The sequence below is a fragment of the Olea europaea genome, unplaced genomic scaffold (assembly GCF_002742605.1).
Source record: "Olea europaea var. sylvestris unplaced genomic scaffold, O_europaea_v1 scaffold1207, whole genome shotgun sequence".
Taxonomy (NCBI): domain Eukaryota; kingdom Viridiplantae; phylum Streptophyta; class Magnoliopsida; order Lamiales; family Oleaceae; genus Olea; species Olea europaea.
This window is the reverse complement of record NW_019229494.1, coordinates 105,182-116,974: the sequence shown is the minus strand read 5'-3', so window position 1 is coordinate 116,974 and position 11,793 is coordinate 105,182. Positions and strand designations below refer to the sequence as shown.

The following is an 11,793-nucleotide window of genomic DNA, read 5'->3' as shown; positions in this document are numbered from 1 at the left end:
CGAGATGATTAACGTGATATATTTATTTATCGAAAACCATTTAAAATTGAATGAAATATTAAGCGTTAAAGTAACCCACATAAACTAAGGATTATGGAAGAATTTGATTTTTCAAACACTTATCCCACATAGGAAAGTTAGGAAACTTTGGTGTGGTTTATAAGGTGGAAGTTTGGAATTGGGTTTGGGCCCCAAGGGGTACCAATAGTCTTTGGAAGGGGGAAGACCTATATCCCATTGGGTTCGGTCATAACCCCACACGCGCGCGCCGCCGCCGTCCGTCCGACTGGCCGGCTCGGCTCGGCACGTGCCCGAGCCCGAGCCCGAGTCCGGTCCGGTTCGGTGCGGGTCCGGGTCGACCTTTACACTATATTAACTTTTTGGACAAAATTTATTTAAAATTTTGGGCCAAATTGTAAATAATCAAATTCTTGGGTACAAAATTTATTTAAATTTTGGCTTATTCCGGGTGTTTTATTTTCTTGTAACAATCGACTGTTTCGACTGTTTACCGACCAAACAGTCGACTGTTTACCGACCAAACAGTCGACTGTTAGCCGACTGTTAACCGACTTAACAGACACGACTTTTAAGAACAGTATGTCTGTTCGAATTTTTGAGGCTTGTCTGAAAGGTGATGACTGTTCGAATGGCCACGAACAAGTCTATAAATAGCCAGCCTTTCTACCAGAAAATTTACACCATTTTCATTGCAAATTTTCTGTGCTTTGAATCTCATTTCCCTCTCTCTCGTTCTGATATTGTCTCGAAGTCAAAAACACTTCGTTGAGTTCGTTGGAACTCCTACAGACTGCAGTGCTGCTTCCGTAGGAGACGAAAAATTCGTTCTATCCTGGGAAACGATTGCTGGACGCCTTTAGCACCATTGAAGGCAGCAAATTCGTTTTAAGGACACATCGTGAAGTCGGTGGGCTCGAATTATAATTTCTGATCCTGTTGATCAATTCCTGCATTCAGGTAATTCTGTCCGATTGTTTTCGAAGGAGTGAATTTAAACTCTAGAAACAACAATCTATTACCAAAGGAGGTACTACTTAAGGTAGAATGTGTGTTCACTGCTTATAAGTTAATCTGATTCAATCCCCTATTGTTATGAAATTCTCATTGTTTTGGTTGGGATCAAGTTTCCCCCACCTGCTGCCAGTGTTCCCGAGCCTCCCAGATGTGTTTTTCTTGTTTAAAACTGCTGATATCTTTGTTCAAACTCTAGAAACAACAATCTATTACCAAAGGAGGTACTACTTAAGGTAGAATGTGTGTTCACTGCTTATAAGTTAATCTGATTCAATCCCCTATTGTTATGAAATTCTCATTGTTTTGGTTGGGATCAAGTTTCCCCCACCTGCTGCCAGTGTTCCCGAGCCTCCCAGATGTGTTTTTCTTGTTTAAAACTGCTGATATCTTTGTTTGCTATAGGGTGAAGCTAAAATACTTAAAAGGGCCACATTTGGACCTAGAAAGCTATCTTCAAGTAATTGAGCAACTAAGAAACAACGTTCGATTTTTTAGTGACAATAAAAGCTTCAAGAGCTCTACCATACAAATAATTTACTTGCCAAGGCTATATCCAAGCTGGAAGAAGAATTTAAGCAGATTTTGTCATCATACAGGCAAGGGCGAATCTAGGATTCGGAGTGAGCACGGGCGGTCGCCGATTGATCGTTGCTCACAATAAGATACTTAAAATTAAATATAACAATTATTTATGCTAAATGTGAATATATAGTTTTTGCAGCACTTGTTAACTGAATTCAATATGGTCAAGCGCTGTATATTATTCATAATTCAAAGGAAGGTCGAAGGTTCGAAATTTGAATCCTTTTGTTTGCATTAAAACCACTAAACTTGAAGATATCTATTGTTACAATTTGTGGTCATATATCAAGGAATGCGACAATGGTCAAGTCCCCAACAATCTTAACAAGAGGTCAAGGGTTCGAATTCCCTCTCCTGCGTTAGCTTTAGCAAAAATGATTGATTTAGAAAAGTTGAACAATAGATTGCTTTGAAGTAGAATCGAACCCGAGACTTCCCATGTGGTTGTGGAAGTTTCAACCAACCACGCTAGAGGAAGCATTTGTGTATAAAATGACTTCTCAGATATATAATATAAAATTTTAGCCATCATCAACAAAAAAAATAAAAATTCCTTCCGGCGGATCTAGCACGCGCAACCGCGGGGACTCGTCGGGTGCTAGATCCGCCAGTGCATACAGGTAAGTTTTAATTTCTTTGTGCAAGAACATATTTTCTTGTTTAATCACACGAAAGAATCACTTCCACAAAAGCCCTAAATTATGAAAATATAAAGGCCATTTTAAACCCAAAAAAAAAGGTAAGGAATGATGAACTATGCAGATTGAATATTGTTAGGTCTTACTGCCTCCTTCGCCTCGCATGCTACCTTTTGCTAACAACCTAACAAATGAAATTCAATTGCCATTGCATCGTATGTATAGATCCACTTTGTAAATTTGCCTTCACTTCTTTGTAATTCGTCTAGGAAGAATGCAAAACTTACATTATTGAGTCAATTTATATTTAGCAGTCGCATGAAATAAAAGTTCACTTTTGTATGATTGTCTAAATAATTTAGAATCTTCCATCCTTACTTTGATGGGGTATTACATCTTTAATTATTTAAGTCACAGTAATAAATCAAATTCATAGTCAAATATTTTTATCTAAAAGTATTTTATTTTTATTTAGTTTTTGGCCTCTGAAGCGCTTTGCGGGTGAAGATGTGCATCTTCTTATTTTGAGTCTTAGATACGAGGAACACAATTTTGATTTGTGTGATATAAAATTTTCAGCTTTGAACAATTTTGATTTGTTTGATATAATTTTTTAATTCAGCAAAATACCTGCAAAAAAATTACATTTATTATGCTGATTGTATGTCTATCTACGTTTGTGTGTGTATCTATATTGGTGTACTACAACTGAAAATGTCTTTTTGTTGTGCTCCAGCTATCAATCAACGTCATAGTAAAATTATCAAAACGATTTTGAAGATTATAATACGGAATTTCTTAAAAATAAAGAAATGAAGATGAAGATTCTGCTTGCGATTCTCCTTGTTTAGTTCTTGCTGGTTCTTCAAAAAATCCCCAAGCTCATGCTAAAATTTTAATATTTTCTCAAGCAAGAAATATTTGCACTCTAGTTTTCCCTCCTGCTCAAACATGGATTCTTTGCTCAAGCCAGACCACTACTTGTTTCAAAAATCCTTTTGCATCTCTGGATTTTCTTGCTCCTGCAAGGAATTTTTTTGCTCAAGTATGAAAACATAGCAAAATTTTTGCTCTGAATGCCTGCAAACCTACATGTACTCTCTTTTCTTCCAGTCATCTTCAAAATATCGTCGAAGCTCGAGTGTGTCTATGACATCATAAATGGAATAAAAGTCAATAGAAACCCGTTAAAAACAACTAACTATATGAAATAAAGTACTAAATAATTTAATATTTACACTTATTACCTAATCTTTTATATATTTCCATAGACTTGAGTAACATTTCCAGCAAAGGAACTTTATTTACGAAAATAAGGGGAAAAAACCTTATTCAGATTATATTTTTATGAATTAAAACAACACATGATGTCAGAATTTATGATGCAGGAGGATCTGAGTCGAATGATGCTAATTTGTCAGATAGCACGATGATGGCGTTGAGATACCATGAGATGGCGGATCGGCGCAAAGATGGAAAGTGAATCGCAATTATTTCCTTAATTGGGGGAATTTGACGCGTCTTTGGTAATTTGGCTATAACTTTGACTATGGTTATCGGAATCACTATTATGACCCCAATCCGAAAAGTTCTCTTCGGCGCGCACGTCATGGCCACCAGCTATGCTAGGTGGGCGTCAATTTCAAGCCCAAAATCCACTATTTTCCTTTTCAAAATTTAATTTTAAGTTATTTTTTGCTATTTATAGTAATATTTCGTTTCCCTTTTTTCATATGTTAGAAAACTCGAATTGAGCCAAATTTTTGGCAGTCTACTTCTTTTACTTAATATTTTATCCTGGTATAATTTCAAGATTTTGCCATTTTTGGTCATTTTCCCATAATTTCGTATTTCGCAACTATTTAACTTGGCTTTTGGGTTAATTTTGGTCATTCTGCATTATTAATAATATTGAGTTAATTTCAGAATATTTTCTCTAATTTTTTGGGCATTTTCTGTCGTTTCTTTCTTGTGAATCATCTGCTACAACAAGTCAATAGGATAATCACTATCCTACCTGACGTCAGTTGGTATCAGAGCGTCAGCATCTTCTTGGGACATAAATTCCAATATTTATAATGGTTGGTGGACGTGGTCGTCGAAGGCACGTTTTGATTGAGGAAGTCCCGCACCGTGATCGTGATATTTAAGATGTGACAATTGAAGATTTGCAGAGACAAGTTGCGGATTTAACCCAAAGTTTGGCGGAGCAGGAGTTCAGTAATCATGATGTGGAGGGTCACGATTCCAATACCAGTTTCGAAAACCCGTATCACCATCGTGCTCGAGTTTGGGAGCATCGTGGATGGGAGGATCGTCATGTGGATCTCGAGTTCAGAGTGGATCTACTCGAGTTTTCTGGTACGTTGCTGGCTGAAGGATTTATTGATTGGCTAAATGAAGTGGAGCGAATTTTTGAATATAAAGAGGTTCCAGATCGTGTCAAAGTGAAACTGGTTGCCATCAAATTCAAAGGTAGAGCATTTGCATGGTGAGAACAGTTGAAGCGTTCACGGGAGCGATGGGAAAAATCCAAAATTACTGACTGGGAGAAGATGAAGAAGAAGATGAAAGGGCATTTCCTCCCTTTCGGCTACACTCAAACCTTGTTTCAGAGGCTCCATTCACTAAGGCAATGCTTAAGATCAGTCAATGATTATACTGAGGAATTCTATCAGCTGGTGGCTCGAAATGATTTATTTTGAGATGGAGGAACATATGGTAGCACGATATTTGGGGGGATTAAGGCAGCCCCTGCAGGATGTTTTCAGCCTTCATTTATTGTGGATGATTTTTGAAGCATATCAGCGGGCACTTGCAGTAAAGAAACAGCAGAGTAAGAGGTCAGTGGTCAAAGGTAAAAGAAGTCAGCCAGTTCGCCCTCAAGAATCTCGTCCTGCTTATCAGCCACAGCGTGACAATTTCGGCTCAAGTATTAAGTGTTTTAGGTGTGGTGAACAGGGGCATAGGGCTACTGATTGCAGGAAGCCTGCTAGCCAAAAGAATAAAAATCTTCTGATTGAGGAAGATATGATAGAAGAGTTCGAGGAAGTTGGGGAGCCCATGTATGATGATGGTGAAGATGAGAACGTGATATATGGAGATGGTCAGGAGACCCTGGCCGTTCGAAAGAGCCTGCTGACTCCCAAGGGCGATTCAGAGGACGATTGGTTGAGGACCAACGTTTTCTACACAACTTTCACAGTTGCTGATAAAGTCTACAAGCTGATAATTGATAGTGACAGTTGTGATAATGTAGTGTCTGAGGAGGCTATCGAGAAACTGCAACTGAAGATGGATCGTCATCCCAAACCATACAAGTTATCTTGGCTGAATAAAGGCAGCGAGGTAACGGTAGAAAAACGGTGCTTAGTGTCTTTTTCGATTGGAAAAAAATATTTTGATAATGCTTGGTGTGATATGGTATCAATGGATGCATGTCATGTTTTGTTGGGACGACCTTGGCAGTATGATTGCAGTGTTATCCATGATGGACGGAAGAATACTTATTCTCTTAGCATCAAAGGGAAGAAAATTGTTTTAGCGCCTCGCAGGGAGGAAAACATCCCTGCCCTAGTAGTTAATAACACTAATCTACTTTCTATGTCCAGGTTCTTGGTTGAGGTTGGGCGTGAAAAAATAGTTTTTGCTTTAATACCTTGTGAAAATAGTGCAGCAAATGTGGATTTGGAATTACCAGCAGAAGTGCAGCAACTACTGATGGAGTTTTCTGACTTGATGTCGGAGGATCTTCCTCCAGGATTACCACCTATGAGGGATATTTAATATCAAATCGACCTTATTCCGAGGTCGAGTCTACCAAATCGACCAGCATATCGCCTCAGTCCCAAGGAAGCTGAAGAGTTGCAGCGACAGGTGGTAGAATTATTGGAAAGGTGCTACATTCGTGAGAATATGAGTCCTTGTACAGTTCCGGCTCTACTAGTGCCGAAGAAAGATAGGTCGTGGCGTATGTGTGTTGACAGCAGGGCAATTAATAGGATTACAATGAAGTACAGGTTTCCAATTCCCCGCCTGGACGACATGTTGGACCAATTGTTCGGTTCTAAGGTCTTCTCAAAAATCGACCTTAAAAGCGGATACCACCATATCAGAATTAGGCCTGAAGATGAGTGGGAGACCGCGTTCAAGACACAGCATGGATTGTACGAGTGGATGGTCATGCCCTTTGGACTATCCAACGCACCCAGTACTTTTATGAGGTTTATGCATCAGGTTTTACAGCTTTTCATGGGGAAGTTTGTGGTAGTCTCTTTAACGACATACTTATTTATAGTCTGACATGGGAGTCACATTTTAATCATCTCCGTGCTGTCTTTGATATAATGAGGATGGAGCGCTTATTCATCAATCAGAATAAGTGTTCTTTCTTCACAACTTCTGTAACTTTTTGGGATTTTGTTGTTCTACTGATGGTGTTCATGCAGATCAATCCAAAATTGGGGCAGTTTTGAATTGGCCCAAGCCAAAAACTTTGCACGATGTCAGGAGTTTCCGTGGATTGGCATCCTTCTATCACCGGTTATCAGAAACTTTAGTATCTTGATTGCTCCTATCACAGAGTGCCTTAAAGGGCGTGATTTTCAGTAGACCGAGGAGGCAAAGGCTAGCTTTCAGTTGGTTAAGTAGAAGATGACGGAGGCCCCAGTCTTGGCACTTTCGGATTTTGAAAAGGTGTTCAAGGTAAACTATGATGCGTCTGGAGTTGGTATTGGTGGTGTTCTGTGTCAGGAGGGGCGTCCAGTAACCTTTTTTAGTGAGAAGCTATTGGGATCGAAGAAAAATTATTCCACTTATGACCTGGAGTTCTATGCCATAGTACAGACTCAGAAGCATTGGCGTCATTACCTGGTACAGAGGGAGTTTATCCTTGTTACTGATCATGAGGCCTTAAAGTACATCAATGGTCAACACAAGTTGAGTACATGACATGCAAAGTGGGTGGCGTACTTGCAGGAGTTTACTTTCACACTAAGACATCAAGCAAGGAGTTTGAATCAAGTAGCAGATGCATTAAGTAGTCGCACATTACTCCACACCACATGAGCACCAAGATTGTCGGATTTGAGGCATTTACTGATATGTATGCTGCAGATCCTTCGTTTGGGAAGATAATTCGGGAAGTAACTGATAATCATCGACATGATTTTGTTTTACATAATGGTTACCTGTTTCGTGGATTGCAGTTATGCATTCCGGATTGTTCACTAAGGCAGCAGATTATTAGTGAACTTCATAATGAAGGACATTTTAGGCGAGACAAGATATTGGCATTGATCTCTTCTGATTATTACTGGCACAAGTTGAACAGTGATGTCGCGCATTATGTAGAGCGGTGTATGTATGTCAGCGGTCTAAAGGGGCTCTTACTAATGTTGGATTGTACACACCATTACTCGTACCTGAAACTCCTTGGTTTGATGTCAGTATGGATTTTGTCTTGGGCTTACCTCGTACACAACGGGCGATGGATTCCATTCTTGTTGTGGTTGACAGATTTTCAAAGATCGCTCATTTTGTGGCTTGCCAGAAGACAATGGATACTACTCGGATTGCTCATCTTTATTTCAGAGAGATTGTGCGTTTACATGGTGTTCCACAGTCAATTACTTCTGACTGTGACACTAAGTTTATGAGTCATTTCTGGAGGAGTTTGTGGGGGAAATTTGGGACGAAGTTGAATTTTAGCAGGGCATACCATCTCCAAACAGATGGCTAGACTGAGGTGGTGAATCGGAGTTTGGGAAATCTTTTGAGAAGCTTGGCAGGGACTAAACCGAAGCAGTGGGATTTGGCATTACCTCAAGCAGAGTTTGCTTATAATCGGTCAAGGAATAGAACCCTCGAATTGAGTCCTTTTGAAATTATCTATGGCCGAAATCCATCCGGGGTACTTGATTTGGCTCCAATTCCACGTGTGGGTTGCTTCAATAACAAAGCTGATGAGACGGCTGAATATCTTTGGGGTATCCATGAGCAGGTGAAGCTGTCCATATAGGATAGTAATACTAAGTACAAAGTTTGGGCAGATAGTCATCGGCGCCAGGTGTTGTTTGATGTTGGTGATTTTGTTTGGGTAGTATTAACTCGTGATCGTTTTTCAGCTGGGGAATACGATAAGCTAAAGGAAGCAGAAGATTGGACCTTGTGAAGTGCTACAGAAGATCAATGATAATACTTACAGGTTGCGCCTCCCTAGCCATTTGAAGACCTTTGACGTCTTCAATGTGAAACACCTAAACCCTTGTTTTGTGGAGTTCTTTCCAACCCGGGGCGACTGATGCAGGAGGATCCGAGTCGAGTGATGCTAATTTGTCAGATAGCACGATGATGGCGCTGAGATTCTATGAGATGGCGGATTGGCGCAAAGATAAAAAGTGAATCGCAATTATTTCCTTAATTTGGGGAATTTGACGCGTCTTTGGTAATTTGGCCATAACTTTCGCTATGGTTATCAGAATCGCTATTATGATCCCAATCTGGAAAGCTCTCTTCGGTTTCGAGCCCAAAATCCACTATTTTCCTTTCCAAAATTCAAATTTAAGTTATTTTTTACTATTTATGGTAATATTTCGTTTCTCTTTTTCCATATGTTAGAAAACTCGAATTGAGCCAAAATTTTGGCAACCTATTTCTTTTACTTAATATTTTATTCTGGTATAATTTCGGGATTTTGCCATTTTTGGTAATTTTCCCATAATTTCGTATTTCGCAGTTATTTAACCCTGCTTGTGGGTTAATTTTGGTCATTCTGTATTATTAATAATATTGAGTTAATTTTAGAGTATTTTCTCTAATTTTTTGAGTGTTTTCCGTCGTTTCTTTCTTGTGAATTATCTGCTACAACAAGCCAATATGATAATCATTATCCTATCCAGCGTCAATTTATTAATGATGTATATTAAGCTAAATTAACAGTACTTAAGAGGGGGGCCGGTGTTGCTCTTAACTGCACCTAAAGAGAACAGGAAATCTAGAACTCATGAGGTCATTTCCCGGACTTGGTCATTATAGGCGCGTAAAATATTTGGCTCACATTTCAAAATTTTGCGAAGTACCATTAAATCGATTGAAGTAAAATTAATCAAACTCGAATTTGAAGTCTGTATAGATGATCTCACATTAGTAGTTCCTTCATATACATTTTCAAGAAGGATCATGCTACACTTACAAAATTCTTTACTCATTACTCACAATAGGAAGTGGGGACCATGAGCCAACTTTTTTAAATTCACGTGAGAACTACTTATTTGTGAGAGTAAGTAATCCATTTTATAAATATTTATTTGTACATATATATTTATCTTTTCAAGAATATCCTAAACTTCCTTTACAAGCTAGCATGCTGAAATCGAAAGCAATAACGGTCACTCTACGCGTACAAAGACGGTTTACAATCTTGCCCTACAGAGTGACGTGGCACTATCTAGAAAAAAGAAAAAACTCTGAATTTTGAAATCGAAAATCCTTCGTCTCTCTCCCAATTTTCGCCCAAATCAGGCCCTACTCCCTCCTCTCCCCATTTCCTCCCAAAGTCGTGCAACTCTGGCAATAGTGGAGCTCCGGTGGTCGCCAAAATTGGTACTCGCTTCCGACTTGATCCGCATGGTATATGAATCCGAAGCCGTGTACAGACATTACGCTGTCGCAAAAAAATCGGTTGACATTCATCGTCTCTCAAACCTTCATTTACTGCTCACTTGCTTGCAAATTGAATACGAGATTTTTTTGGGTACAATTTTGACATTTGCTCCTCGTTCCTCCATCGATTATTTGGTTCAATTTGTTGTTTAGGGTTTGCTTGTCCTACGGATGGGGACAAATGGTGCTGGTTGTGTGTTGAAGTTGATAGTTAGCGTTTTCTGTGATGATTAGAAATAAAATTTTGTTAACTCTAAACAACTGCAGTTTTACAATTTTTGGTGCTTTCAGTGTGGATTCTTGTTTGGGTTGAATTTTTACTTGCCTTAGGAGAAATTTTGATCTGTTTGGAGTGAGTTAAAAAGGGATCGATAAATTTGATACTGGCTTATGCTTTATTTATGGACAGTTTCATGGTTTGTAGTAAATTGGAAAGGAATTCTTGTTTGGCCTGTGAGTTTATTATTTTTCAAAAAGAGGATATTAGTTTATGCTTAAATTATTGAGAATTTCATGCTTACTGTTATATTTTACTGGGTTCAATTCAGCAACACGGAATGCCGTGAACATTTTTAGGAAAATGGATACTGGTTCATGCTTTAGTTATTGACAATTTCATGTTTACCGATTTCTTTATTGGGATCAATTTAGCAAGACAGAAGGCCGAGAAAGAACTTAGGAGTTTGCCATGGTTGCAGGAGTGTTGGACACTTCTTTGGCGATTGCCCGATAAAACACCGATGTCCAGATTGTACACATGGATCTCAGAAGTTGTTCGAGGTTGAAAGGGTCACTCCTAACAAAAGTAGATTCTTCAAATGTTGTAGTGAGAAGTGTGGGTTTCGGGATTGGTGCAAAGAATGAGAAGCAACTGGTGAATCCAGTAACACTAGCGTTACTTTGGCTAAACCAGCGACGCACAGAGAAGTTAACGATATGTGGTGAACCTCAAGTGATTTGGAATGTTGAAATTGTTTGGGTTCTTTTACATTTTAGCTGAAATTGTTTGGTTTAAACTGCTATATTTCTTCATTCCAATCAAAATCTAACTAAACATAATCAATCGATGAATCTTAACATATTGAAGTTGAATAAAATGCTCTGGGCGTTCATTAAAATGGTTTATGTGTTTAGGTTTTCAATTTAACCAAATCAATAAAATTGTTTAGTTGTTCTATCAAACCAAATCAATTTTAACATTCAAAATCCACTTATTAGTGTTTAAAAGTGCTTCAAAGATATATCATTTATTAGGTATTTTACATTCACTTTGTTTAAAAATACTAATGTTAGTTTCTAATTTCAATTCTCTTACCGTAAATTCAATTTTCATAAATACATGGTTAAAAATGTAATTAATTGAAATACGTATTTACATACATGTCGGCATGAGTATTATACATTTGAAAGAATATCTATTTGATGTATTTCACATGTATTTTCAATTTAGAATAGGTGGAGCAAGTGGACGAAAATAATGTTGAAAAGTCAAAAATAGTGACTGTCTCAAGCAAGAAGCAGTTGTTGGTAAAATGATCATAACTTGAGTTTCAGACATTGAAACGAGGTGATTCAAGTTGGGTTGGAAAGATAAGGCGTGTTTCTACAACTTTAATGTTTTGCAAGAAGTCAAATTCGTATCACAAGGCAGCCAAAATTATTGTGCAAAGTTCAGCTTGTTACCTGTCGGATACAGTTTTTCTACCTGTGAAGCAGCACTAATTGTTTTTATCATATCTGGAGTTATGTAGATGCAATAAACCTGATACTTGAACCAAAGGAAAGCTAACTCAAGTAGAAATAATTTATCTGTTGATCATAAGTCTAAATTCGCTGCACAATGTATCTGAAAATTGGCACCAAGTTGCATGTTCCA

The 11,793-nt window shown here is 38.3% G+C and overlaps 1 long non-coding RNA gene across 2 annotated transcripts; it reads left to right on the top strand.

Annotated features, from left to right (window-relative positions):
* The first annotated feature begins 9,678 nt into the window (after window positions 1–9,678).
* LOC111374153 lies at window positions 9,679–10,905 on the top strand. Of its 2 annotated transcripts, none has more exons than XR_002699079.1 (2): window positions 9,679–10,008; window positions 10,569–10,905. It is a non-coding gene; the product is annotated as an uncharacterized LOC111374153 (long non-coding RNA). The 2 variants fall into 2 exon arrangements; XR_002699080.1 differs by having other exon boundaries at window positions 9,681–10,008; window positions 10,616–10,905.
* Window positions 10,906–11,793: the final 888 nt, after the last annotated feature.